General features: G+C 43.5%; 1 long non-coding RNA gene across 2 annotated transcripts; it reads left to right on the top strand.

The window, feature by feature from the left end:
- Positions 1–511: 511 nt before the first annotated feature.
- Positions 512–27679, top strand: LOC139179999 (uncharacterized). 2 transcript variants are annotated; one of them, XR_011564318.1, is made up of 3 exons: positions 512–561; positions 1020–1156; positions 27072–27679. It is a non-coding gene; the product is annotated as an uncharacterized lncRNA (long non-coding RNA). The 2 variants fall into 2 exon arrangements; XR_011564317.1 differs by lacking the exon at positions 27072–27679 and adding an exon at positions 11554–11718.
- The last annotated feature ends 100 nt before the right edge of the window (positions 27680–27779 follow it).

Raw genomic sequence — 27779 nt, 5'->3', positions numbered from 1 at the left:
TCAGAAGGAGCTGACAAGGAGGGAAGAGTGGTCCCGCCACCCTAGGACTCCAGGAGTGGTGCTCGGCCGAAGGGGTGTTCCACCTCACTGGAGTGCAGGGTCTGTGGTGAGAGCTGGTGGGCTAGGCAATGTTTGCACTTTGAGAATCATTCTTCTGAAAGCCCTCCTCTCAGAGCCCTTTACCCTCAAGTGTGGCCTTAACTGTGTCAATCTAAACTATTCCAACGGTATGCTGTGGCACAGCACCGTGTTTATTTTGAGGGCTGCCTTTCAGTCATCCCACAGACTCTCTGCATTTGCTGCAAAATGTTTTCCTACAAACACAATGGCACGCATTATTATTAATCTTTTCTCCCTCAGGTCTTCTCTGTGTCACGTCCTGTAAAGTGATGATTATGATGGGGGTCACAGTGATGATGATGGTAGCAGCTAGTTTTACATAATGCTGATGACTTTTCAAACACTGACTCATTTAATCTTCACAAAACCCCTCTTATTATTTCCATTTTATAGATGAGGAAATAGAGGCACAGAAGTTTAGTGACGTAAGGTCACATTCTGGTAAGTACTGGAGCTGGGATTCAGATCCATTCTCTGACTTTGATGTCTATTGTTCTTAAACACTTTGCAATATTGCACTCCATCTGCTTCTTATATAGTACAGGAGCACACATTAAAACTATTATTTAAAATGTCCAAAGGTTGTGGAAATTTGTGTCAGTCATAAAGTATTCCTATCCTTGCATGGATGCATTTAGACATTTATTGACCCCCTATCACCTGCCAGACCACCATGCTGGGGATAAGACTAAGACAGACATGAGGTTACAATCTTTCTGAAAAGTCAACAAATTAAACAAGAATCACAGTGATGTGTGATGAAGATTATACTTGATGAAGTATAAAATAGCAATAGCTAATATTTATTTTTTGTTATATATGGCTAGGCAATGTTCTCAGTTTTTAATGGATTCTCTCATTTAATCTTGACTGCAACCTATTTTATCCCCATTTTATAGATGAGAAACTGGAGGTGTGGCAAGGTTGTGTAACTTCTGAGTGATACAGTTGTTTAATAGTGGAACCAAGACCACACGAGAACATATCTGGAGGGAAACCCAGCCTGGGAATTAGAGAACCTGGTTCCAGTCAGCTGGTAAGTAGTGCTCATTGAGATAACCATAAATGGGGGGCTCTGCATTTATTCAGTCATTCAGAAGCATTTATGAGGCATTGTCATAGGCGAAACATCAAGGGAGGGGGTGTGGTTGATGCAGCAAGAGATGGTTAATGTAGTGTTTGCAGTTAAGAAGATGCAGTCCAGTAGCCAATGCTGTATTAAGCACTTAAGGATATAAAAGATAAGAATTGCTCCTTGGTCTCAGGTTGATAGCATTCTGAGAGAGGAGTGGAGGCAGGTAAGTTGGCTTATGTGATGGTGTGGAGTTTGGCCTTAAGAAGGAGAAAGCTGTACCTCTGGCCCAGATTTCAGTACACTTGAGCTACGTGACTATAAACAAGCTATAGTCTTCTGAACATTAGAAACTAAGAGGTCAGAACCCTCATTTTACAGCTGAATGTTATTACAAGCTAGAGAAATGTTTGAAAACTGACAAATTCTGTGATTCCAGCCTGGAATACTGTATGAATCTTAACTTGCAAACGATTGTTCAATTTTTTAATACATAAATAACATACCTGGAAGGTGCTTTGGTGATCTGCTAGTATGGAAATGCAGGAAGTTGTTTTCCTTATTCACAGGTTCCAGAGCAGTTCAATTCAGTCACTCAGTTGTATCCAACTCTTAGCGACCCCATGGACTGCAGCATGCCAGGCTTCCCTGTCCATCACCAACTCCTGGAGCTTGCTCAAACTCATGTCCATCGAGTCGGTGATGCCATCCAACCATCTTATTCCCTGTCATCCCCTTCTCCTCCCACCTTCAATCTTTCCCAGCATCAGGGTCTTTTCCAATGAGTCAGTTATTGCAAGAGGTGGCCAAAGTATTGGAGTTTCAGCGTTAGTCCTTCCAATGAATATTCAGGACTGATTTCCTTTAGGATTGATTGGTTGGATCTCCTTGCAGTCCAAGAGACTCTCAAGAGTCTTCTCCAACACCACAATTCAAAAATGTCAATTCTTCCATGCTCAGCTTTCTTTATAGTCCAGCTCTCAATCCATACATGACTATTGGTAAAACCATAGATTTGACTAGATGGACCTTTGTTGGCAAAGTAGTGTCTTTGCTTTTTAATATGCTGTCAAGGTTGGTCATAACTTTTCTTCCAAGGAGTGTCTTTTAATTTCATGGCTGCAATCACCATCTGCAGTGATTTTAGAGCCCCCCAAAATAAAGTCTGTCACTGTTTCCATTGTTTCCCCATCTATTTGCCATGAAGTGATGGGACCAGATACCATGGTCTTAGTTTTCTGAATGTTGAGCTTAAAGCCAACTTTTTCACTCTCCTCTTTCACTTTCATCAAGAGGCTCTTTAGTTCTTATTCACTTTCTGCCATAAGGGTGGTGTCATCTGCATATCTGAGGTTATTGATATTTCTCCCGGCAATCTTGATTCCAGCTTGTGCTTCTTCCAGCCCAGTGTTTCTTATGATGTACTCTGCATATAAGTTAAATAAGCAGGGTGACAATACACAGCCTTGATGTACTTCTTTCCTGATTTGGAACCAGTCTGTTGTTCCATGTCCAGTTCTAACTGTTGCTTCTTGACCTGCATACAGATTTCTCAAGAAGCAGGTCAGGTGGTCTAATATTCCCATCTCTTTAAGAATTTTCCACAGTTTGTTGTGATCCACACAGTCAAAGGCTTTCAATAAAGCAGAAACAGATGTTTTTCTGGACCTCTCTTCCTTTTTCGATGATCCAATGAATGTTGGTGATTTGATCTCTGGTTCCTCTGCCTTTTTTAAATCCATTTTGAATATCTGGGAGTTCTTGGTTCACATACTGTTGAAGCCTGGCCTGGAGAATTTTGAGCATTACTTTGCTAGCATGTGAGATGAGTGCAATTGTGTGGTAGTTTGAACATTCTTTGGCATTGCCTTTCTTTGAGATTGGAATGAAAACTGACCTTTTCCAGTCCTGTGGCCACTGCTGAGTATTCCAAATTTGCTGGCATAATGAGTGCAGCACTTTCACAGCATCATCTTTCAGGATTTGAAATAGCTCAACTGGAATTCCATCACCTCCACTAGCTTTGTTCATAGTGATGCTTTCTAAAGGCCCACTGGACTTCACATTTCAGGATGTCTGGCTCTAGGTTAGTGACCACACCATCATGGTTATCTGGGTCATGAAGATCTTTTTTGTATAGTTCTTCTGTGTATTCTCGCCACCTCTTCTTAATATCTTTTGCTTCTGTTGCTGCTGCTGCTGCTGCTAAGTCGCTTCAGTCGTGTCCGACTCTGTGCAACCCCATAGACGGCAGCCCACGAGGCTCCCCTGTCCCTGGGATTCTCCAGGCAAGAACACTGGAGTGGGTTGCCATTTCCTTCTGTTAGGTCCATACAATTTCTGTCCTTTATTGTGCCCATCTTTGCATGAAATGTTCCCTTGGTATATCTAATTTTCTTGAAGAGATCTCTAGTCTTTCCCATTCTATTGTTTTCCTCTATTTCTTTGCGTTGGTCACTGAGGACGGCTTTCTCATTTCTCCTTGCTATTCTTTGGAACTCTGCATTCAATGGGTATATCTTTCCTTTTCTCCTTTGCCTTTCACTTCTCTTCTTTTCACAGCTATTTGTAAGGCCTCCTTAGACAACCATTTTGCCTTTTTGCATTTCTTTTTCTTGGAGATGGTCTTGATCACTGCCTCCTATACAATATTACGAACCTGCATCCATAGTTCTTCAGGCACTCTGTCTATCAGAAATAATCCCTTGAACCTATTTGTCACTTCCACTGCATAATTGTTAAGGGATTTGATTTAGGTCATACCTGAATGGTCTAGTGGTTTTCCATACTTTCTTCAATTTAAGTCTGAATTTGGCAATAAGGAGTTCCTGACCTGAGCCACAGTCAGCTCCCGGTCTTGTTTTTGCTGACTGTATAGAGCTTCTCCATCTTTGGCTGCAAAGAATATAATCAATCTGACTTCAGGATTGACCATCTGGTGATGTCCATTTGTAGAGTCATCTCTTGTGTTGTTGGAAGAGGGTGTTTGCTATGACCAGTGCGTTCTCTTGGGAAAACGCTATTAGCCTTTGCCCTGCTTCATTCCGTATTCCAAGGCCAAATTTGTCTGTTACTCCAGGTATCTCTTGATTTCCTACTTTTGCACTCCAGTCCCCTATAATGAAAAGGACATATTTTCTGGGTGTTAATTCTAGAAGGTCTTGTATGTCTTCATAGAACTATTCATCTTCAACTTCTTCAGCATTACTGGTTGGGGCATAGACTTGGATTACTGTGATATTGAATGGTTTGCCTTGGAAACGAATAGAGATCATTCTGTTGTTTTTGAGATTGCATCCAAGTACTGCATTTCACACTCTTTTGTTGACTATGAGGGCTACTCCATTCCTTCTAAGGGACTCTTGCCTGCAATAGTAGATACAATGGTCATCTAAGTTAAATTCACCCTTCCTAGTCCATTTTAGTTCACTGATTCCTAAAATGTCAATGTTCACTCTTGCCATCTCCTGTTTGACCAAGTCCAGTTTACCTTGATTCATGGACCTAACATTCCAGGTTTCTATGCAATATTGTTCTTTATGGCATCAGACTTTACTTCCATCACCAGTCACATCCACAACTTGGGTGTTGTTTTTGTTTTGGCTCTGTCTCTTCATTCTTTCTGGAGTTATTTCTCCACTGATCTCCAGTAGCATATTGGACACCTACCGACCTGGGGAGTTCATCTTTCAGTTTCCTATCCTTTTGCCTTTTCATACTGTTCAGGGGGTTCTCAAGGCAGGAATACTGAAGTGGTTTGCCATTCCCTTCTCCATGGGGATTGTACTATGCCATTTTAAATAAGGGACTTGAGCACCTGTAGATTTTGGTATCTGCAAGGGGGTTGGGGGTCTTGGAACCAACCCTCCACAGATATGGAAGGACAACTATACCACAAAGCCTTCCTAGAGTCAGGAAGAGGAACCTTTAAAGAAAGACAGTGAAGCAGTGCAGAAAACACAAAGGAGATGCTCCCAGCACTTGGGGAAAACTTGGGCAGGAGCTTGGAGGTGGCATGAAGGAGAGTGGTGAGGCTGCTGGAAGTATTGTTGGCTGGGGTGAAGGAGGGCTGCAAGAAATAGTGTGGGGCCAACGGACAGCATTGGGAAGCTTGGGAAAGAAGAGGAGGAAGAACAGGAGGAATGTTTCCCTAAGCGTAAGCCTTTCTCTTATTCATTAACACCAGACTCATGCCTTATGCTCATTATCTGCATAAAGGTGTCTTGGGCTTTCTGTATTATGCTTGGTTGCTTGCAGAAATGGATAAAGAGTGTCTGAAATAGGCATACATCAGAGATTTGTGAGTTCAGTTCCAGACCACCTCAATAAAGTGACTACTGCAATAAAGCAAGTCACATGAATTTTTTCCCAGTACATATAAAAGTTAGATTTACACTATATTATAGTCTATTAAGTATACAATAGCATATGTCTAAAAAGAAGTATATACCTTAATTTTAAAAGTTTATTGTTACAAATGCTAACCATCATCTAACAACACAGGGTTTCCACAAACCTTTGATTTGTAGAAACCTCAGTATTTGCAAAGCGCAATAATGTAAAGCACAATAAAATGAGGTCTGTCTCATGCTGCCTCATGATTCAGGAAACCGTGGTAGAGATGAGACCTCCAAAGCCTCCTACCTGGACTAGAATTTCTACAATCTACTTGCACAACCAACCTGCAGCATTCATCTGGAGCCTTTATTTCTTCAGCCACATTACATTAAAAAAATTATTTATTATTTTTGGTTGTACTAGGTCTTCCTTACTGTGCATGGGCTTTCTCTATTTGCCGCGAACAGGGGCCACTCTTTGTTGCTGTGTACAGGCTTCTCATTGCAGCGGCATCTCTTATTGTGGAACGCAGGCTCTCGGCATGTGGGCTTCAGTAGCTGTGGTTCACAGGCTCAGTAGTTGTGGCTCCCTGGCCCTAGCGTGCAGGCTCAGTAGTTGTGGTGCATGGGCTTAGTTGCTCCATGATACATGGGATCTTCCTGGATCAGGGATCAAACCCGTGTCCTCTGCATTGGCAGGTGGATTCTTACCCACGGGGCCACCAGGGAAGCCTCCAGAATTTTCAACTGGGTGCTGCTCACCTGCTGGAGCTGAGGACAAGAATGAAGAGAGAAAGAAGTTTCCTCTTTCCTTTTAAAAATTTTTTTAAAATATTAATTTATTTTAATTGAAGTCTAATTACTTTACAATATTGTGGTGGTTTTTGCCATACATTGACATCAATCAGCCACAGGTGTACATGTGTCCCCCCATCCTTTTTCCTTTTAAACAGTGACTCTATGCTGAGCATCACTGATGGTGGAGATGGAATAAAGAGGAGGGAGTGGGGGAAGGAAGGTGAAATGCACATAGAGGGAGCCAGGGCCAGCTGCTCCCCTGGTTGCTGCTGCTTTAAAAGCTGTGCTGGTCATCTGTGTGTCATTCAGGTCTGGACTGGACATGATTACTTTTCTCCCCTGTTCTTTTTGTGACACAAAAGCAACTATGGCTCTGATTCCAAGCACAGTCAATGAGCAGCTACCCAGTTGGGGAGGGAGTGGGCCCTACAAGTTATCTGTCCTAAGAATGGCATCTTGGCAATACTACTCTGTCTGTCCCAGTCGGGGAGGAATGGACAGAAGGTCCAGCACATACAGTTGATTCCGAGGGAAACAAGGAGAGGCTGGTTTCTTCTGCGGAACTTTGCCTTAAGCCTGGAATATATTCTCTCAAGAGTAGAACCTAGGTGTTTCCTCAGGCTGCCAGGGCATTTCAGTGTTATCTGAGAAGTACATAATAGCTATTTGTTGAGATAAGAATTACACCAGGCTTGGCATCTGAAGTCTTAGGTCTGAGATCCGGCTCTTTAACTTCCTAGCTACGGCTGAGTTGCCTTCTTCACAGCATAGTAATGAAGGGCAAATGAGAAACGTTATGACAACACTTTAGAAAACAGTAAGGCTGTGCAAATATTTGTTGGTTTGTTATTGTTACCTAGCAATACTAAGGGATTGCCCTTGTCTAGGTTCCAGGTAAATAGGCAGGGTCTGTGTAACTGAAGGCTTGGCAGGTTCAATTACAACTAAAAGGGTGAAATTAGATGATAGAGACTCTAATACGGGCTTCACTGAGAAGACATAGAGTAACACAGTGAGCAGGCCACACACAATTTTTCTGAACAGTTGCTTTGGGTGGTTAACACTAACTCCTTCTCACCAGGGATTGGGTGAGAAAGATTGTATTTTATAGATTGTATTTAATCCCTCCCCCACCCTCAGCTAGCTTCCCAGGTGGCACAGCGGTAAAGAATCCGTCTGCCAGTTCAGGAGACACAAGAGACACTGATTTGATCCCTGGGTTTGGAAGATCCCTTGGAGTAGGAAATGGCAACCCCCTCCACTGTCCTTGCCTGGAAAATTCCACGGACAGAGGAGCCTGGTGGGCTATAGTCCATGAGGTTGCAACACTGAGTTGGACATTGAGCATGCATGCCCACCGCCATGCACTGAATTAGCTAGCCCACCGCCAGCATTTTGCCTTGGGCATTCCTGGAGACTTGGCCCCCTGCTAGCTCCTTCTCCTTCTGTGGGTTTAGCCACACATGCTTCTTGAGAGTTGTCCCTCCTCAGTGGTCTTGCTCGCCTTTGTCTACCGGGCCTGGTCCCAGAAGCTGACCCTTTGCCCAGTTTCAGTTCCTGTCTCCATCCTCTCCTTGGACTCCGTGCTTCAGAGTCCCCCTTGCTTCCCAGCGCCCACTGCCCTCACATTTCCCCACCCGAGTGGGGAGGTGGGCGACTTGAGTTCCACCTTCCCACCTGGGGTAGGCTGCCTTCTATTGGAGCACATCTTTCCCAGCATTTGGACAGAAGGTCTTTTCATGGTGTTGAGCATTTACTACCTGCACCTTCTGATGAGCAGGGCACTCCACTCCCTGTGTCTGTTCTTCAGCTCCTGCGACTCTTCCATGGTTAACTGATTAGTCATGCCGAAGCTCCCCCAGGTTCTTATTACATTTTGCTGAGAACAGGGAGTCACTTCTTTCTGTCTGGGAGGTGACCTCTGAGTCTCAGCACTGGGTGCTTTTCTTAGGCTGCAGATCACTGCTGGGGTCCCGCCAACCCTACACCATCTTAATGCTGTCTTCTGTATCTTCCTAAAACAGATGTTTCCATGGCCACTTGGGCCTATGAGCCAGTTTTAAGCTCCCAGATTGTCCCAGGAAACTCACCTTAACTTCAAGGATAACTTTCTACCTGTTAGGCTACATCAGCCTTCTACCCTTGCCTCTGTTTATGATCCCTTTGGTCTCTGCTGAGCACTGGAGATGTGGCTTCCATCTCAGCGCTCACCTCACCAGTTCCGGAGATCCCAGTGCTTCCAGTGCCGGGGACTGGGTCTGCTTATCCTGTCTGTCGTCCCCATGGTTGGAGCTGGGAAGAAAGAGCTTCTGGGCAAGATGCCACTAGCAAGCCTGTGTCCCTAAGAACAACAGACCCGTTTTCTCTCTGGTCGTTCAGAAATCTACTTCTCTCACAGCTGTGTGAAAAGAAGCCAAATGCCCATTCTTAATGTGCAACAACTGAGGCTCACATGCAAACTGCTGTTATCTCAGTGGGAGAGCAATTTGCAACCATTTAAAATCCTTTCACTCTTCCCCGCTCCTCAGTGTATGGTTATACACACACCAGTCCATATTTATTAGTGCAGATGGTGAGAGTCTCGTCATTGAAAGGGCTTAGAGCACAGGGGGAAATGGATTTTTGGCCTCACTCTGGCCTTATAAACAAGAGGGCTTGAATGATTTTAGGTTCCTGATTCTTGCCTCAAAAGAGCACAGTTTGCTTCTATCCAAACACAAGAGGTTGTAAATTGGTAATTCATCTCCACCAAAGGCCACATGATGAGCAATTGTAGAAGTATTTTTTTCCTTGTTGTGCAAAAGAGGAACCCGACATCTGAGTGTGGGTTCCAGCTGGTATTTGCCTTTGACCGTTTGCAGCCCAAATGCAAACTGTCTTGGCGAATCCTGGGCTCCATGTACCTCCTGCCCTTCACCTGCATCACCTCCAGGGCTATCACAAGGGGAGAAGTCAGCTCAGCATTTCCATGTGACTTCTTAAAAAAAAATTTTTTTTTTTGGTGCAGCTAAAAAATAAATCAGTTCTAATAAAAACATTTATACTATATTCTTTATTGTCAGCTAATCCTGCCTGAACTCATTAAATGGCAGTGTGTGGGTTATTTGCTGTCAGTGAAATTATCAAAGGCATTTTTCAGCTGGAGCACCAGGAAAACATATACTTCAATGCCAACTAAAACAATAATGAGGAAATGTTATGATCAGTCTTGACCAGATGACCCTGCCCCTTTTAGATTAGTTCTTAATTTCAGCACAAGGGTCATCCTGTGAATTCTTACAATAAGTCACTGCTCACCACTCACATGAAAAAGATGTGACTTATTAGAAAACTCACTGTACTCATTGCAGTTAATGAGATGTGGAAAGCTTTGTAATTTGATTTGCTGGGCCATATGCTGTAAAGGGATACTGCTGATTTCATTCCTCCGTATTTAATTTAAGCAGTATGCAATACCTTCTTCATATAGCTACTTATATCATAAAAATTAACTTGGGGTATAAAAAATACACCATTGTGGGGTTTATTACTTGGTGTGGTTCAGTTTCAAGTGTTTTTCATGGAAACATCTGTAAGTAATGTGTGTGGGGCTAATTTTAAATCCCGCCAAATTTTTTCCATTTAACATTTGGTTTAACTGACAAGCTTTGCAGAAGTGGTTTTCAGAGCTGTCGGTAACAGATACATACAGTATTCCCAAGGCCATAGCATTTTTTTTTTTAAGGAAGATAACAGTAATGCAAAACTTTTTTTAAAAAACCTTCTTTTACATGTCAGCATGTACAAGCTAGCAATTTAGAATGTAGTCACTTCTATCCTGTCAAGCACTGAAATCTGAGAAATGGGCCAATGCCTACCCTCCCGGGTGGCCACCAGAAAAAAAAAAAACATGCTCTATTTTCCTTCTGATTAAAAAAAAATCCCTCACCTAATTCTAAGGGGGCACCAAGACTGGGTGCCTGATCCAAGGGCCTGATCAAAGCTGATCTGTAAAACCATAAAACAGAGCCTCTCTTTTCTTCATGTGGTGGGGTTAAGAGATAAAAAACCCCGACAACCTCGAGTTAAATTTGAACTTCAGATAAACAACAACGATTTTGGTATAAATCTGTTCCCCCGGCGCCCAGTATTTTTGCTGGCTAAATCCGGTAACGCTACCACCAGGGTCAGAAGTGTTTGCTGACTCCATTCTATTCACGGGCACGGAAGCTTTATTTCAGGTTGTTTGATTTCGGTGGCTGATGAAATGAACAGCTCGACCGGCAGGCGGGACAGCCGAAGCCATAAATACCCACCTCCGGGCCTGGGCCGGGAGCGCGCTCCCTTCCCATCCTGGCTGCGCGGAGGTGCTGACTCAGCGCCGGGGCAGGCACGAGGCGGGGACCCCCAGGAACATAATTAAACCGTTTCCAGGCCTGACTCTCAAATAAAATGCTGTGTGGGAAGGGAAACTTGAGGGGGAAGTTAAACAACAAATGGAGAGGTGTGGAGTGAAACCTCAGGGAAACTGTTGGTTTTGCTTCAAGGGAATTGAATTGTGAAACTTGCAGTTGCGAAATTTCACTCAGTCGATTCTGGTGAGAACCGAAGTTTGTTTTAATTGTCAATTAAAACTCCTGGTGCCTGGGTCCTGGGGATCTAGCTAGGTAGGGAACCAAGGGGCGGCGAGAGTGGGAGCCGGTGTAGGTCCGATGACAGGGCCGGCCACTGGGGGTCAGGATAAGCTTGCAGAGTGTCCCTGCCGCCGGCTGAACTTTCTCCGGAGGAGATACCCTGCCGGCCCCAAGAAACTCAAGGCCTGCGGAGAAGGTGGGGAGAGACGCAACTTAGGTGTCCCTGAAGCCCGCCGCGTCCTCTTTGGAGGCTGGCCTGGCAGCCCATTTGTAAGGTAGATCTAGGCCCGCACACACGTTGGGACCCCACTGTCGGGCACTATATTGCCTTTATGAGAGTCAAGCAGGCTTGCCGTTGACAACACTCTGATAACAAAAGAGGTGTGGCCTTGTTGAAGATGTTATGTAAAAGGAAATAATTCCTTTGAATATTAGAACAAGGCAGAAAGGTCTAGCCCTTGGTTTTCTGCCTTACGATTTGTTTTTTTGAACTTAAGAAAAACAAAAAACAAAAAACAAAGGAGAAACCACCTCCAGTGTTCAACCAAGCTTTAATTTTTGTTTGTTGCTGCCTTTTTTCTTCAAATCAAGGTTGCCTTCTCATTAACCCTAGATGCAGCCACAGAAAATTCAATTCCCCTCACTGAGGGATTAACCACGGAGAAGAGTGTGGGGCTGGGGAAACCTTGAGAGTCTTGAGATCAACGAGTCTGAAATGTTTGAAAGAAAAAAAAGCTTCAGTGGTTTAAGAGCTTCACTAAAACATTTTAAAGAAAGAATAAAAACTGCCCTTATTAAAGAGCTTTGGCGATCCAAATACATGTCCATTTTCTTTTGTCAATAAGGTATCTGATTCATTCTGTGCATCGTAATGCTTAACAGAAATGCTAGAATTCCTATTCAATCCCCAAACAAGAGTCTTAAAGCCAACTCTATGATTTTTGCAAAGACCAATTTTTTGTTAAAGCTTCACGTCTCTGTTCCTTTTGGTGATGGTACACTGAAGAAAAACCCAGTGCCTTTCTTAGTACCTGAATGAGAGAGGAAAATGGCCCACATCTTTCAACTGGGCCCAAATGTTTGGGTGGCAGGCCTGCTTGAATTGGGAGTGATGTTTAGAGCTGATCTATTTTGAATATCCATTAATTCACTCATTCAACCAGCATCTCCTAAGCACTCATCATATCTGGTGCAATGTCTAGTATTAGAGTCATGGTCTCACCTTCCAGCAGCTCGCTGGCTGGTCAGGAAGCAGACAATGTAAGGAGAGACAGAAGTTATTCTACTGTATTGGAAAAGGCACTCATCTTGTCCTCTTTTTCTCATCTGGAAGATGAGAAAAAACCAGGTCGGTCAACATGGTTTAATAAACAAGTGGTACCTTGACAGTAACGACCAAAATCCAGTTTAATTTGCTAATATCCATCTTTCCTGGCCGACTGCTTCCTTTTTCTAGGGGTCCTTATTCTCCCAGTGACCCAAAGTGCCCTTTGAAACCACCCCCTCTGCCTTCAAACCAGTGGGATCAAATGGGGATGTGGACAGAAAGTAAGCTGAGCACTTGTACTCTCTGACTTTGTAACCAGCTGTTGAATAGCTTGACATGGCTTTACTGTGAGAGTGAGGAAACCACTGTTCTTTTCCTTCTGGAATGAAGAGAAGCCAGAAGTTTATTTAATCTTTTCTAGGCAACTTATTTTATTGCATTTTTAATTTCCTCTCTTGCATTAACATGACCCTTTTCACTGGCTTCCCACGCCTGGTGCTTAATTACTTATCATTAGCAATGTACACGGGGGCCTTGCTGCATATTTATAAATGTGATCATTAGTACATGGAAAGACAAAGGCTTCTTTAAGACTGTCATTAGTTATTCTGTTTTCATGGAAGTGTTCATTAGGAGAAACTACCCACCTGGTTAAATAATTATAATTAAAAATTGGTAGTCTCCTTTGCATTTCGAACTTGCTGTTTGTTCCGTCTGTTTGTACGTAGCTAAACAAGTCATATTTGGCCAGTGTTCTATCCTTCATTTTCACAAAAATCGTCAACAAATGCAGACTCTGTGTTATTAACCTATAGGTGGTGACTGATTTGCAGTGTGACAAATATAATTTTTGTAATGCAGCAGTTATTTCCAAACCCATTAACCAGCCATGGAATGGTGCTTCAGTGAATAGCATTAAGGATCTCTAGTTGATTTCATTTTCTGGTCTTCTGTCAATGGTGCAAATTGAACTCCAGGTTTCTAACTGAACTATGTAAAGGGTCTCCTCTAGCTCCTCAGCCATGGAGACACCAGGCTGGGTGGCCACCTTTCCCTTGCATGTGCCAGGCAAGACAAGTGGCAGTTGAATGGCGTGAATGCTTGTGTGTCAGCGTTCGACTCTAAGTTCTGGACTAGGGGTAACCACAGCAGTGTTCTAGCTGGGGCCAAGCCAATGCCTAAGCAAATCGAGTCCACAAGGAGTCTTCAAATTGCTAGCAAATGGCCATGAGGCCCATACGTGGTTACGTGTCAGCTGAGCTGAAACAAATGAGGTGACAGAAACACAAGAAAGGAAGCCCGGTCATGCTGCTGCCCACTCCCCTCTGCCCAGACTGGTCCTCAGCAAGCCACTACCCCGAACTGATGAGAATATGCCAGTGATAAACCACAACTGTGGGAAATGCTGGGTGGAGGCATAAATATCATCTGTAAACAATTAGGCAGCCACTGCTCATTCAGTGCCGTTTTGAGAAGCTAAGGAAGTCTGCAATCAGTTATATCTCCAATTACCATAAAAATATATTAGCCATTCATTCATTTATTAATGATTCATCAGTTAACCACATATAATGAGCAAATAATTAGCAGTGCTGTACGGTTGCCAAAATTGAAGAAGTGTTGGCATTTTAAAGATGAAAGGTTGCATTTATGCAAAAGTCTGGTGATGATAAAGTTAATATGGAAGATAATTATAAAAGTGGCTGTCCTATATTACAGGCTGAGGTACTACACAAGTTGCCTAATTGAACCGAAATTAATATTCTTCCGAAGTCTGTGTGTTGCCACACACAAACTGCTGAATTTCTCCTGAAGATCTCCCTTCAGTAAGGTGCACTGCACAATACAAGTTAATAAAATGCCAGACAGCTAGACTGTGTTCTTTGTTTGCTTGGTTCAGGGCCTCGTGGAAAACAATAAATTGCATTCATGTCAGCTGAGGCCCATCCCTTTGCTAATTACCGTTTGGTGCTGAAATGACTTCTGTGAAATTGGGAGCATGAGGAAACATACAGCCATACAAGGGAGGCTTTTCAGAGTTTTGCAGTAAATGTGAGATAGGCCTCAGGCACACAGATGTTAAAACAGTGAATTCCCCCACAGATTACACTAATGGAAACCCTGTCAGGGTAAGTCAAATCCGGGTCTGTGGTCAAAATCTAATTAAGGTTTCTGTACTTAAAAAGAATATGAATGCCTGGGGGTGGCGATGAATGTATAAGAAACTCACTTGTTTGTAAAATTGTTAGCATGAATAGTAAGTATCGTGGGGCCGTTACCTGCCATGTAACACCTGTTTTCTGAGTCGCTCTCGGCTTTCGCTGGATGGATCAGGGAGGGTGGTTTCAGAGGTCAGTGAATCCTGCCCAGGCCGCAATGACCTCTCATCTTTGGGGCCTGGTGCAAGGCAGGGTTTGAGGTCACGGATGAAAGTGGATCTTTAGAAGTCACCCTGGAATCCCGGAGGATTTTTTGCTTTGCCACATGAAAACCGCACCAGATGATCCTGCCCAACTGCCTGGCGCCACTGAGGAAATAGTTCCCGTGAAGGGTGTGGGGCCGGCCAAGTCTCCTCTCTGGGGAAACAAAGGGTCGTCTGCTGCCGGGGTGCGCCCTCCAGCCTGGCCGCCCTGCCTTCCGAACAGCTGCAGTGGGCAGGCGCGGCCCTGATTCTAATAGAGGAAATGAATTTATAATGCTGCAGTCTCTTCATTTTCACCGTGCACAAATTTCCCCTTAAATACTTAAAAACAACACTCAGAGCTGGATATACCTTAAATTTCGAATAAATGAAACCTTAATCCAGTCTGTTGCTGAGTCTGAGTTGTTATTAAAGAAATAAATTTGAAACAGCAAGTGGTTTGAGAATTTTTGAATTTAATTATTTAAATCTACTTAGGGTAACTCTCACACGCTATTTCAGTTTCCCATTGAGAACATGAATTCTGGGAAAGGTATCCCACGCAGGGTCCTGGAAATATTAACTTTCATGTACAACTGTGGGCTCAGCTGTGCCACCCCCCTCCCCCAAAATGCAAAAGAAAGAAACTTGGAAATTCTTTTTATTTTTTCCTTCTGTAAATTTTAGCTAAGTGATAGAGGACTTATTTTTCAAAGAATAAAGGAAGCCAGGTCCTCTTCTTTCAGTTTCTTGGGGCTTCTTCAGTTGCACTGCTTGTGTGTCCTGACCTGAAGATCTTTAGCAAAAACGTTTACACAGTCATTGGTTGAGCAAAGTTAGGGAGAAAAAGGTAAAGAGAGATGATGAGCTGTACTACTGAAATGGCCAGCAACCTCATTAGGGTTATTTTGGCCAAGTGAGTGTCTGGGCCCTGGTATTTGACAGTTGAGAGAACGACGACTCTTCTGATGAGTCCTAAGACTGATGTCCTAAGGATGCTTGGGGCGGAGCTCCTGGCCCTTTCGGTGCCACTTGGCTCCTGAGGCTTGGAGAGTCATGATCAGGGTCCCTGGAGCCATTACCTTTGTTAGTAAGAGATACCTCCTGATATTAGCAGTCCAGTTTTTTAAAGCATCCACACTGGGAAAGGGAGGGGGAGAAGGTGCAAGACTTAGGCACAAATGTATGACTTTTCCTTTTTCTCCAGTTTCCCAGGATTTTAGTATGCCACAGGCTAGGCTTGCTTGGACCCTGTCAGGAGGGTTAAATTACCGTACACAGGTGAAGAATCTTGCTGGAGTGTGGTCTTTCCTCCCTCAGTGAGATCCCAAAGCCTGAGTCAGAAAGAAGCCCAGCATCTAATTTATTCCTATTTTCTGCTGGCCACTTGTTATTAATCGGAACTGCCAAATCCTGCACTCAACCCAGACTAACAAGAGGACATTGACTTGGAGGGATTTCTAGATGAAGAATTCTATCTTTCTGGTCAATATAAAAATCTTCAAAGAACTAAAACCTTGGAGAAAAAAGCAAATCTTAGTGAGGGGCCCAGCCTTAGCCTTGACGTTGTACCCAATAACTGCAAAGGACTATGGAAATTCAGTGTCCAGAGGATGAGTGAATGTTTTACCAACTAAAAGAAAAGGCAGAAGAGCACTAGACGGGGGTTTCTATGAGAAGTAAGGGCCAGTGGTTAGGAATGGCTCAGAATCAAGAGTTTCTGGGTTTATGTTTTTAATAACTGTAGCATAGTCTTAAAACTAATTCCGAGTATTTAATTTTTATGAAATCTATACATATTTATGGAAGAACTCCTCCTTTCCAGGCACAGTGCTGGGCCCTAACACTTCAGAGAGGAAAAGCCATTGTTCCTGCTCTTGGGGGCTCTCATTTCTGCTGAGGGGGTGTGGTGGGGGCAGGCACTCAAACAGCATGAATCCGACTCCATGTAGCCAAATTTCTGCATCATTACAATGCTTGGCATGTAGGAGCCCAATAAACGTTTGCTGAATGAAAGGATCTGCTAAGAGGGGAGTGTCATGTTTCTTGTCTTTATATTGTGATTTATAGCACTAGCGTTTATAATTCATTTTATGCCCCTCTATGCTATATAAGTACAAATTATTAAATATCATCATCATAAACTAGGGTCTTAAACACCAGTTATATTCTCCTATGAAGTTAGTGACATTTAGATTCTTTTGTTGGGCAGATGGTGTCATATCGCACCTGTTGGAAAAGTAGGCATTTGGGGAAGGGACATTAATTCAGAGCTATTTATAATATAAGAAAATACTGGGCTTCTTAATAAATAAGTTTTTACTGTTTCCCAAGAAAGTAACACAGATCCTAGCCTTCTTAGTTGCTCAGTCGTGTCAGATTCTTTGCGACCCCATGGACTGTAACCCACTAGGCTCCTCTGTCCATGGAATTCTCCAGGCAAGAATGTTGGAGTGAGTTGTATTCCCTTCTCCAGGGGATTTTCCTGACCCAGTGATTGAACCCATGTCTCCTGTGTCTCCTGCATTGTTGGCAGATTCTTTACTGTCTGAGCCACCAGGGAAACCTTAAATTATTATTTTCTACGAGACTCTAATTCTTTGAATTAGAGCTTCTGAAATTGAAAGGTCATTTTTTCTTAAAGCTCTACTCTACATTTCCTCTTCATTTCTGGTTTTCTCTTTCACTCTCAGGATTGACTTTTAATTCCAATTTGTTCTCAGCCTTCTCCTCCACAAGTCTCTCTCCTTTGTGTCTGTCTCTATCCTCCTTTTCCCTCTCCTGCCAAGACATTTCATTCCTCAGGTATGCTCCTTACACCACTATGGAGCCCAACTCTACTATGATCTGTTGGGGTGTGTGGAGCAGCTGTCTCAGCCTGGATTTCTGAGCTTTCATAACCCACCCACTCCCAGTCCACCCTGGGCGGAAAGCACTACAAGAGCCAGGCTGCCTTCATCGTCCCCCGAGTGTCGTGTTTGTTTCTTGGGTCTCTGCTCACGTTCATGTCTTATCTGGAGGTTGTCTCTTCCTGTTGCACCTTTCTACACATTGTATATCTATTAACCATCTCCTCTTTGAACTTGTTCTTTTTTCTTTCTTTGATCTTCACCTCTTCTAAACTTCTATTGCTCTTTCTGTTCTATCCTATAGTTTAGTCTTAGCTTCCCATATAAACCCAAAGCTTCTTGTAGCTATAAGAAGCTACAGTATTTATTATGTACCAGGCTGTGTATTAAGGTGTGTGTGTGTGTTAGTCGCTCAGTCAAGTCTGACTCTTTGCGACCCCATGGACTATAGCCTGCCAGGTGCCTCTGTCCAGGCAATTCTCTAAGCAAGGATACTGGAGTGGATAGTCATTCCTTTCTCCAGGGGATTTTTCCCAACCCAGGGATCAAACCCGGGTCTCTTGCACTGCAGGGGATCCTTTACCATCTGAGCTATCAGGGAATTAGGGTACATTAAGCCCCCTGTATTAAGGTACATTATGTTATTATTTCATTTAATCTTTATGACAACCCTGTGATGTAGGCATGATTGTTATTTTCATTTTACAAAGGCCCAGAGAGCATGAGTGACTTACCCAGGTCATACAGTTAATAAGAGGTAGAGCTGGGTTATCTGGTGTATCAGTGGTAAAAAGCCTGCTTGCCAATGCAAAGACATGGGTTTGCTCCCCAGGTCAGGAAAATCCTGTGGAAAAGGAAATGGCAACTCATTCCAGTATTCTTGCCTGGAAAATTACATGGACAGAGAAGCCTGGTGGGCTACCATTCATGGGGTCACAAAGGAGTCGGACATAACTTAGCGACTAAACAACAACAATAGCTGGCTTCTACAGTCACTACACCGAACCACCCAGATCCCCCTTGGAATGGAAGGACTTACCCCTCAAATTGGTGGGAGTGCTGCTGGCTAATAATCCTCAGCTGTCAGCCTTCTGCTACCTACCTTTGCTTAAGGGAGTCTCTTTATTCAATGTCACACCCCTTTGCTGGTGTAGCCTGCATCGGAATGCTGTTTTTCAGGGGTATAAAGGACTGTCCCACCTCAACTTGGGACAACTACAATGTGCAAACCAGCTTCAGAAGTCTGAGGCTGGCTGAGGTGATGCTAAGATGGAATTCTGGAGCTTGACTACCTGCTGTTGAAGATCATAAGATTAGTGGAGTTCCAAGAAAGGTTGAACGTACAGCTAGGCAGGTGTGCTGTATGACACCAAGTTCCTGATTGGGAAGCAACAGGATCTTGAGATAAGAGACTGTGACATCTGAATTGATGTGCTTGACATCTCAAGTCTCCAGATTCCCCTGAACTCCTGGGCCCACAGGAGGGACCCCCTCTTCTCTGCTGAAGACCAACACTGCTCCTCTCTTGTTTGACAACAAGACAAATGGATTTCCTTCTCTTGGAGATCTGCCTCCATGTCCTCTCTCTCGACAGCCAGACTGTTAAATAGGGGAAATCACAACACTGCTGGCTGGGGAAGTGCTGATCTTACTAGAGGAGGAAAGGTCCTATACCTGGAAGGAACTGCAGGATCTAGGCGACAATGCTGGCAGGATCCGGGACACTACCTAAGGGACTGGGTTCTGGGAGTACTTCCATTCCAAGGTGGGTGGATTATGAAGTTATATTAAAGAGGATTTATCAGTATGGGAGCACTCTCCTGGGATACAGGACATAAGCAAGGGTCCTGGGATACCTTACTGTTTTAAGACTGCTCTCAGACGCCTGAAGAAAGTAACAGTCTACATAAAGTGAAGTAGAAATGAGTTATTTTGGTAGTGGGAGAAAGGATTAAAAAGGCTCAAAGAAATGGGCTTGGCAAAGTAGAAATACCACAGAAGGTCAGAAATCTCACCAAAATATGTTCATTGGGAGGTTCCAGAGGACAGACTATACAGATTTTGAAAAGCAGTTCCTGGAATGCTCTGGGACTCTGCATATTAATCATCAAATGATTATGAGGCTAGAACTGTCTCTTATAAACTGTTTTCTGAACTGAACAGAAACAGATCACAATGGACAGTTAATAGATTCACCAAAGTTGGGTGGGGAAGGCTAGAAGGAATCCACTGCAAGATGGAAAGGGTGCATTTAGGATTGAACATGAGCAGGGCTGGAGGGCACAAGTAACTGCATGATCAGGTGGCCCAGACCCCAAGTCATCATCTGCCACCATCACACTGCCTCTCTCTCAGCGCACACTGTGGCTGCATGGGGTCCTTTGTGACCAGTTGATGGAGAAAGAATGTAAGAAGCTGAGCTTGGTTCATGAATGTGTTGTCCTGATATGTAACTGCTAGCGGAAATGGACTGCTGCTGTACTAAAGCCCTACTCAGGAGTGACCTTGAAGTCACCAATCAGCGGAAATTCTCTTTATAAGTATAGCTTCAAATGGTGTACCTTATCCACTATGTGGGGAAAGAATATAGATAAACTCATATGCAATGGCAAATGGCTTGGCTGAATAATCAGGACTTAGAAGGAAGAAGATTAGAAGACAAGGAAGTCTGGGGAAGAGGCATTCCTGTGGAAATGGGCATGAGGTGTGAAGATCTTTGAATCACAGGTTAACTTTCACCAGGGAGCGTTTAACACAGAAGAGGTCTTGTTAAATAAACAAGAAGATAGAATGACCAGATCAGCTGACATCAGCCGGCCACTGCCATCGGTCCCCCCAGGCCCGGCACAATGGATGCATGAATGGAATGGGGTTTGCCTGTACTGCCTGCAGAGCCCCGCTTGCACCACCATCTGCACCTGAGGGCTTAGAGTATTTGATCCATTGACTGGATACCACATCTCGTTGGGTCACACTAAATAGCCCACTTTATGGCAAAGGGGATGCACCAGAGGATACAGTGCTGTGGGATCTACTCATCTTATCTCACATAGCACCAGCAAGAAGAAGCTGGAGTGATGGAATGGCCTGTTGAAGACAAAGCTGTGGTACCAGCTTGGGGATGGTGTCTGTGAGGATGAGGCACTGTCCTCTAGCATGTAGTGTACGTTCTCAATCAATGACCATCATATGGAGCTGTGCCCCAGATGGAAGAAAATATGCATCCAGGAACCAAGGGGTGAAAGTAGGGCTGGCTCTGCTTCCCATTACTCCCAATAAACCAGGTAGGGAATTTACACTTCCCTTCCCCACAGCTCTGGGCTCAGCAGGCTTAGAGATCTTGGTTTCCCAAAGAAAAACACTTCCATCAGGGAACACAGTAAGAGTCCCATTGAATTCTAAGCTATGGCTACTGGCTGGGCATTTCTGATTTCATGAGCTAAGGGACCACCATCTCAGCACAGGATTTGACCCTGATTGAGAAGTAGGACTGCACTTATACAATAGGGGCAGGAAGATCTATGTTTACTACCCAGGGGAACCTTTTGAGTCTTTGGGTATTCTCTTGCTCAATTTTGATGATAAATGAACAAAATGCAGCCACCATGGCCTGAGAAGAGAAGATCCTTTAAGGATGAGGGTGCTGAGGATAAAGGGAATCTAAAATGGTTTAAAAGAGGGAGATAATGATATCAGTGGTCATCGTGAATCTGACTGTAGATGGAGTTGCTTCAGCTACAGTAGGAGCTGGGCTGGTGGGGGGTAGATGCTGCTACTCTCAGGGGCTGTTTCTTTGTCTTTCAGGCTGCCTGAGTGTTAAGTCACAATTGGTGCTTCCATTTCTGATACACCAGGTTAGGCTGTGGGATGGCATCTACCATCTCTTCATAGACTTTTCATTTTATTGGAAGCCTGTTATTCATCCACTGAGCATTTATTACACGTCTACTATGTCTTCGGCTTTGTTCTTTGTATAGGGATTGAGAAAATGAATAAGAGAAATAAGACGTAACTCTCGCCCTTAAGAAACTCACAGTCAGGTGGAGGAAAAAGATACTTAACCAAACTATTATAAATACTACAGTAAATGGAGTAGTAGAGATGAGCATAAAGGAAAAATGTCTTATCCAGCTTGGTGGTCAGAGTGGAAGGAGAATGTAATGCAAAAGTTTCCAGGAGTTGATGCCTGAGCTTAGGGTTATAAAATAGGGAAGATCAGGGTGCAGTGAAAGACTATTCCAGGCAGAGCAAAGGTGGAAAATAATGTGGCTGCATGTTGCTAGAGCACAGAGGACAAGGTTAGGGAAAGCAGTGACCAGGTAGTGGAGGCTCTTATATTCCATGCTGAGCAACATAAATTTATCCTGTGGATGACATGGAGACATTGACAGGATCTCAGTGGGAAATGGGGTTCTAGTGCCTCCTTCAGTCTTTTCAATGTCCTGCTTGCAGCTGCCCCTCTTACTTCCCAGAAATGCAGCTGCTTGAGTGTCTTTTGGTCACTGTGCATGACACCTTACAAAATTATTTTATTCTGCAGCATATCTTAATTCTGGCAGATACTAGTAAATTTGGCTTTTATTTTTTTAATTTATTTTTCTTTTTATAGAATTATTGTTGCTGTACAATATTATATGTCACAGGTGTACAATATAGTGATTCAAAATTTTTGAAGATTGTACTCTATTTATAGCTATTGTAAACTATTGGCTATATTCCCCATATTGTACAATATATCCCTGTAGCTTTTTTACACCTAATAATTTATACCTCTTAATCCCCTATGCTTATATTGTCCCTTCCCCCTTCACTCTCCCCACTGGAAACCACTAGTTTATTCTCTACACCTGTGAGTCTCTACATCTGCTTCTTTTATGTTATATTCACATTTGTTATACTTTTTAGATTCCAAATATATGTGACATCATATAGTATTTGTCTTTCTGTCTAACTTATTTCACTTAGCATAATGCCCTCCAAGTCTATACACATTGCTCTAAATGGCAAAATTACTTTTTTTATATTCAAGTACTATTTTACTATACATACACACACACACACACACACACACACACACACACACACAACAGAAGACTGGAGATATATATATATATATACACACACATATATATATCACATCTTCTTTATCCAGTCACCTATTGATGGATACTTAAGTTGCTTTGATATCTTGGCAATCATAAATAATACTACTATGAAGACTGTGGCATATCTATTCAGGTGACTTTTTAAATATATTTTTTTCTTTCTTTATTCTGAGTATTTTTTGCATCTATTGAGATGACCGTATGGTTTTTATGCTTCAATTTGCTGATAGGATGTATCACATTGGTCGATTGATTTTCAGATATTGAAAAATCCTTGTATCCCTGGGATGATCCCACTTGATCATGGTATGTAATCTTTTAATGTATTGTTGGATACAGATTGCTAGAATTTTGTTGAGGATTTTTGCATCTGTGTTCATCAGTGATATTGGCCTGTAATTGTGTGTGTGTGTGTGTGTGTGTGTGTGTGTGTGTGTGTGATCTCTGTCTGGTTTTGGTTTCAAGGTGATGGTGGCCTCATAAAATGAATTTGGAAGTTTTCCTTCCTCATGAATATTTAAAAAATGTTTTTTCAAGTGGCTTTTAAAAAGACATCCTCAAGATCACTTGCTGTTGGTAGGGTCTGTAGCAGTGGAGTTACTGATGCCTTTTCAGCTATTCTAGATTGCTGAAAGTTGCCCCATTTCCTCCAAATTATTTAAAACAAGAAATACCTAAAGGCATGGCAGGGGAAGTCTATGACTGATTGCAGGCCCAGAGTTCTAGGAGAACATTGTTGGTACTCTGAGATAACTGTCCAGAAGTGCCTCACATTGTTGGTGCTTGGAAAGGCCTCACTGGTGTGGACTACTTTTCTGAGTTAGTAAAACTCTCTGATGATCATTCTAAAGATAGAGAACCTGCAAGAGAATATGACTCAATCCTAGTCGCAAAACCCAAGATTTCAGCATCCCAAAGAAGCTTAAAGAAGGTGATGAACACTAAATGTCAAGAAAGATCATCATGTATTAGGAAACAAGAAGACAGGTGAACTGTTTTGGCAACAAGCTCCAGATCAAATTAAAAGTCAACACTGAATTCCAGACAGAATCCAACGTTTTATGTAGATGAACTCAAATATGTGGTAGAGATCACCTTTGCCTTCTTGGTTATTTTATTCACTAATAACCATATAGAACACAAAATCATGAATTGGAATAGTCAACAATGAGTTTAAGAATACAACCAGTCTACTGGCATGAAAACCTACTTGCTTGCAAAAATGGGGTATTTTTGAAAAATTATGTCACTTGGATGAGCCACTTGGACCAGCTGTCCCAAATTAGGGATCCATAAAGACCTCTATAACTGAACAGTTTGTATCCTGGGTCAGTACGTGGTCTTCTCTCATTTCCGGTCTAGATCACATAGTGCGTGTGCAAGCTAAGTTGCTTCATTCATGTCTGACTCTGTGCAAGCCTATGGACTGTGGACTGCCAGGCTCCTCTTTCCATATGGATTCTCCAGGCACAATACTGGAGTGGGTTGTCATGCCCTCCTCCAGGGGATCTTCCAGACCCAGATATCGAACCAGCATCTCTATGTCTCCTGCATTGGCAGGTGGGTTCTTTATCACTGGCACCACACATAGATCTAACACCAAATGTTTTTCCAACACAGGCCAAGGTGCCAACTTACACACCACACACAGAGACTCCAGTTTGATATCAGGCATCGCAAGTGAGAATTACGGAGTACCCTTTAGAAATTAGGTAGCACTCTGATATAGCTAAGATTGGAAAAGACAACAGCAAATAGTCAGGGCTGCAGCCAAAATCATTCTCTTGTAGCTTTTTGTGAGCAAAACACCTGGTATGAATTGAATGTGGGAGAAGATTTACTAAGTGGTTTCTTCTTAATCTATTACATCTCCTGTTAGGTTTAATTCAAATGTTATAGATCTGCATAAAAATGGTTACATTTCCAAATGGCTAGAAGAACTGAGTGGAAAGTCCTCTAGGGGTCTCTCGGTTTCCAACCATGCCTCTGTTCCCTCCTTCACCCAATTGCTCCTCTCTCCCCTGTAAAATCCCCTTTCAGTCCCTAGTAAATTGGACTCTTTAATCCCAGTATAATTTCCAGCCTGTTTCTATTAGAAGCTGGGTGTTTCCCACAGTGATTCACTTGGTTGCCCTGCCCAGAAGGGACCAAAGGCATCAGCTACCACTGACTCTTGCTGATTGGACTGAAAGATGAACAGAAAGAGGCAATGAGTGCCGCTTGGTTTCATTAGACTGAAAGAAGCATGCTTTCCTGGGGGAGGAAAGGACAGTTTAAACATAGTGATAACATTGACCCAGACGGATTAGTTTGTTTTTTAGCCTCAAATCTGACAGTTTTATCCATTTTTGAATTATAAAAAAAAAGGTAGAGACCTGAAGTTTTCAGACCCAGCTGTGCTACCAACTTTAGGACATGGTTTTCTCTACCTGAAACATTATGCACAGTAGGATGATGCAGTGATCTCTGAGTTTTCTTTTACCTTGAAAATTCATGAAAAAGAAGCACATATGGCCACCCTGGATGGCAATATTGCTACTGTATGTTTTCTTTAAACAGAGTCTCAAATCCATTCAATATGAAGTAGATTAGTAATAGGAACCAGAGACTCTGAAGAGGCCACCCTCATATACAGGGAATTTACTGTCTTGCCCTGTGTATTTTGTGTTTATTTCTGCTGACTCCTAGGTGGGGGTTGATTCTAGGGAAGTAACATTTATTTGAATCCAAGTGGAGGGAGAAAGTTTCTCCCTCATCTCTCTTTCCCAAACAATCCAGCTTAGTTCATCATCTTGTGTTGACATTACTTATGAATGCTAATGAGCTCATAAATGCTAATTAATAACTCCATGTGCTTCTATTTATTGGCAAATATAGAGATCCAGGTGCAGTGTAGACCTGGCCCCAAACACAGTGCCTCTCTCTATCTCTGAGCTGAGAATAGGGATAGGATGATTCCTGCAGTACTGCTGAAGTCAGGGGCCTTTACACATCTTTTAATACATGCAGGAACTATGATTAAAGTCTCACAGAATTATCGGCTTCTGATTTCCCATGGAGGAAAGAAACTGGGGTCAAATCCAGCAAATAGCAAGGCTAGGTTGGGCTCTCAATCTCTGGGGAGGGTCAAAGCTCAGCGGTGGACAGGGCACCCTCCCCAGCATGCCCTGAAGGCATTGCCACCTTGGCGCTGAGTGGGCGATGCTGAGAGCTCCACATGGAGGAACAGAGAGAAGGGCAATGGGGCTTTGGGGGCAGCACTCAGCACCTTTGTTCTCTTACACATGCAGCTGCCCTGTCCCCTCAACACCAAATTTTGCTCCAAAATCTTCACAGTGCTATCATGTAGTTACTATTTATTACTACTCCTATTTGAGCATTTGATAGACTGAGGCAGCAGGGTGGTATCACTTGGCCAAGCTCACACAATAAATCAGTAGCCAAGCTGGGATTTGAACATGGCCATCACCTTGAAGGGGGCTTCCCTGGTGGCTCAGATGGTAAAGAATCTGCCTGCAATGTGAGAGACTCAGGTTTGACATCTGAGTTGGGAAGATCCCCTGGAGAAGGGAATGGCTACCCACTCCAGTATTCTTGCCTGGAGAATTCCATGGACAGAAGAGCCTGGTGGGCTACAGTCAGTGAGGTTGCAAAAAGTTGGACATGACTGAGCTACTAACAATTTCACTTTTACTTCATCATCTTGAAGGAAACCTGTTTCTAGACCGCAGCCTGGGGTGCAGCTCCCAGGGCTACTGGGGACTCGGATGCTGGGGGTAGTCCTCCTCAGGTGGCTCTGGAGTCAGGGCCCTGCTCCCTAGAGACCCTGCATCTCCTGCCTATTCAGGACCAGTTTTCCTTCCAGCCTGAAGGGCTAGGGATTGGACCCACTTCCTCTTCCCAGACGTAATTGCTTTTGACCTCCAGAGCCTCTCCTGACTTGGGAACCACCCTTTCCCCTTCAGTGCTCCCCAGTCCTCTCCCTTCTCAGGGCCTGCTGGAGAGTCACTGTTGAATCGACTTGGGATCTCTGCCTCTTAGGGAGGAGCAGTGCCCACTCCAAGGGAGAGGAGCTGAAGCTGGACACCAACATCCTGATAGATCCAGGCTGCCCAGTGGTGTAAACTCATAGTGTAAGCTATGAGCTTCTCCAGAATAGGGGAACTTCTCTTTGTGAAGAAAGAGAAGACCTTTATAAACCCCATACTCTTTTCAAAGAGGCTTTCTGGGTGGCACAGCACAGTCAAAAGCTTGAGAGGCAGCAGGAGAGTCACTAACTCTGAGCCAGTGCAACAGGCTTTTGAAGGTTGGGGCGTGGGAGGCAGGAGAGGAAGTTCCCCATAGCCCCTGACTCCGTGGGTGTGATGAACACTTGGGTAGTTGACACTTCTGCTGCGGGGCTCCTGGGTCCCCACTCCTGGCCCCATGGCGCTGGTGGGAAGGGGCCCCACCAACCCCCATTGGACTCTCCAGGGATAATTGCTCATGTCTGTTTCTTCTCTTTCCCAGGCCTTGGAGAGTGTTCCAGGAAGGGACCTGCTACAGTATGATGACCTGCAAAGGCAGCCCTCCCACCTACATTTCAAACTCCAAGTCAGCCGTGTCAGTCTGAAGCAGGGCTGAGGATGATAATGGGTCAAATGCAATTAGCAGCCGAGAGCACTGTGCATTGCCATCTGATTTAATTTTTTGCCCATCAGATTCCAAGAATCTTAGTGCTTAAAACCAACTAAACAATTGCTCTATTGTGCTGAAATAAAGCCCAGTTAATTCAAAAATCAATTGCACCACCAGGTGGGGAACACACTGGCCCCAAACAGATGGGGTCGAAAACTCCCCCAAAATGCAGTCTTGCTAAATTAAAAACTTGATCCAGGAGTGGAACAAATAGGGAGCCATGAATGGAATGGAGTCAGGTCCACTCAGGCGAATTCTTTCTTCTCCCCTTCTTTTTCCTGCCTTTTAAAAGAGAAAAACGCGCCATTCCATGTCTATCAGTGTCAGCGTCTGTGCAGAGCTTAGCAGTTCAGTGTCTTGCTTTAATTAGTCTGAAAATTAAAGGGCAACTCTGGGCCAATGTGAGTGATTATGAAAATAAAATACATGTACATCCCATGCAATCCTCTCATTTAATTAATAGTCTTGTAAACTGTACAGCTCACTTTAAGGCGGTCTCGCAGTATAACAAGTCCATTTAAATATCCACTTAATACTTAA

The sequence above is a fragment of the Bos indicus genome, chromosome 3 (assembly GCF_029378745.1).
Source record: "Bos indicus isolate NIAB-ARS_2022 breed Sahiwal x Tharparkar chromosome 3, NIAB-ARS_B.indTharparkar_mat_pri_1.0, whole genome shotgun sequence".
NCBI classification, from domain to species: Eukaryota; Metazoa; Chordata; class Mammalia; order Artiodactyla; family Bovidae; genus Bos; species Bos indicus.
This window is presented reverse-complemented; position numbering and strand designations above follow the sequence as displayed.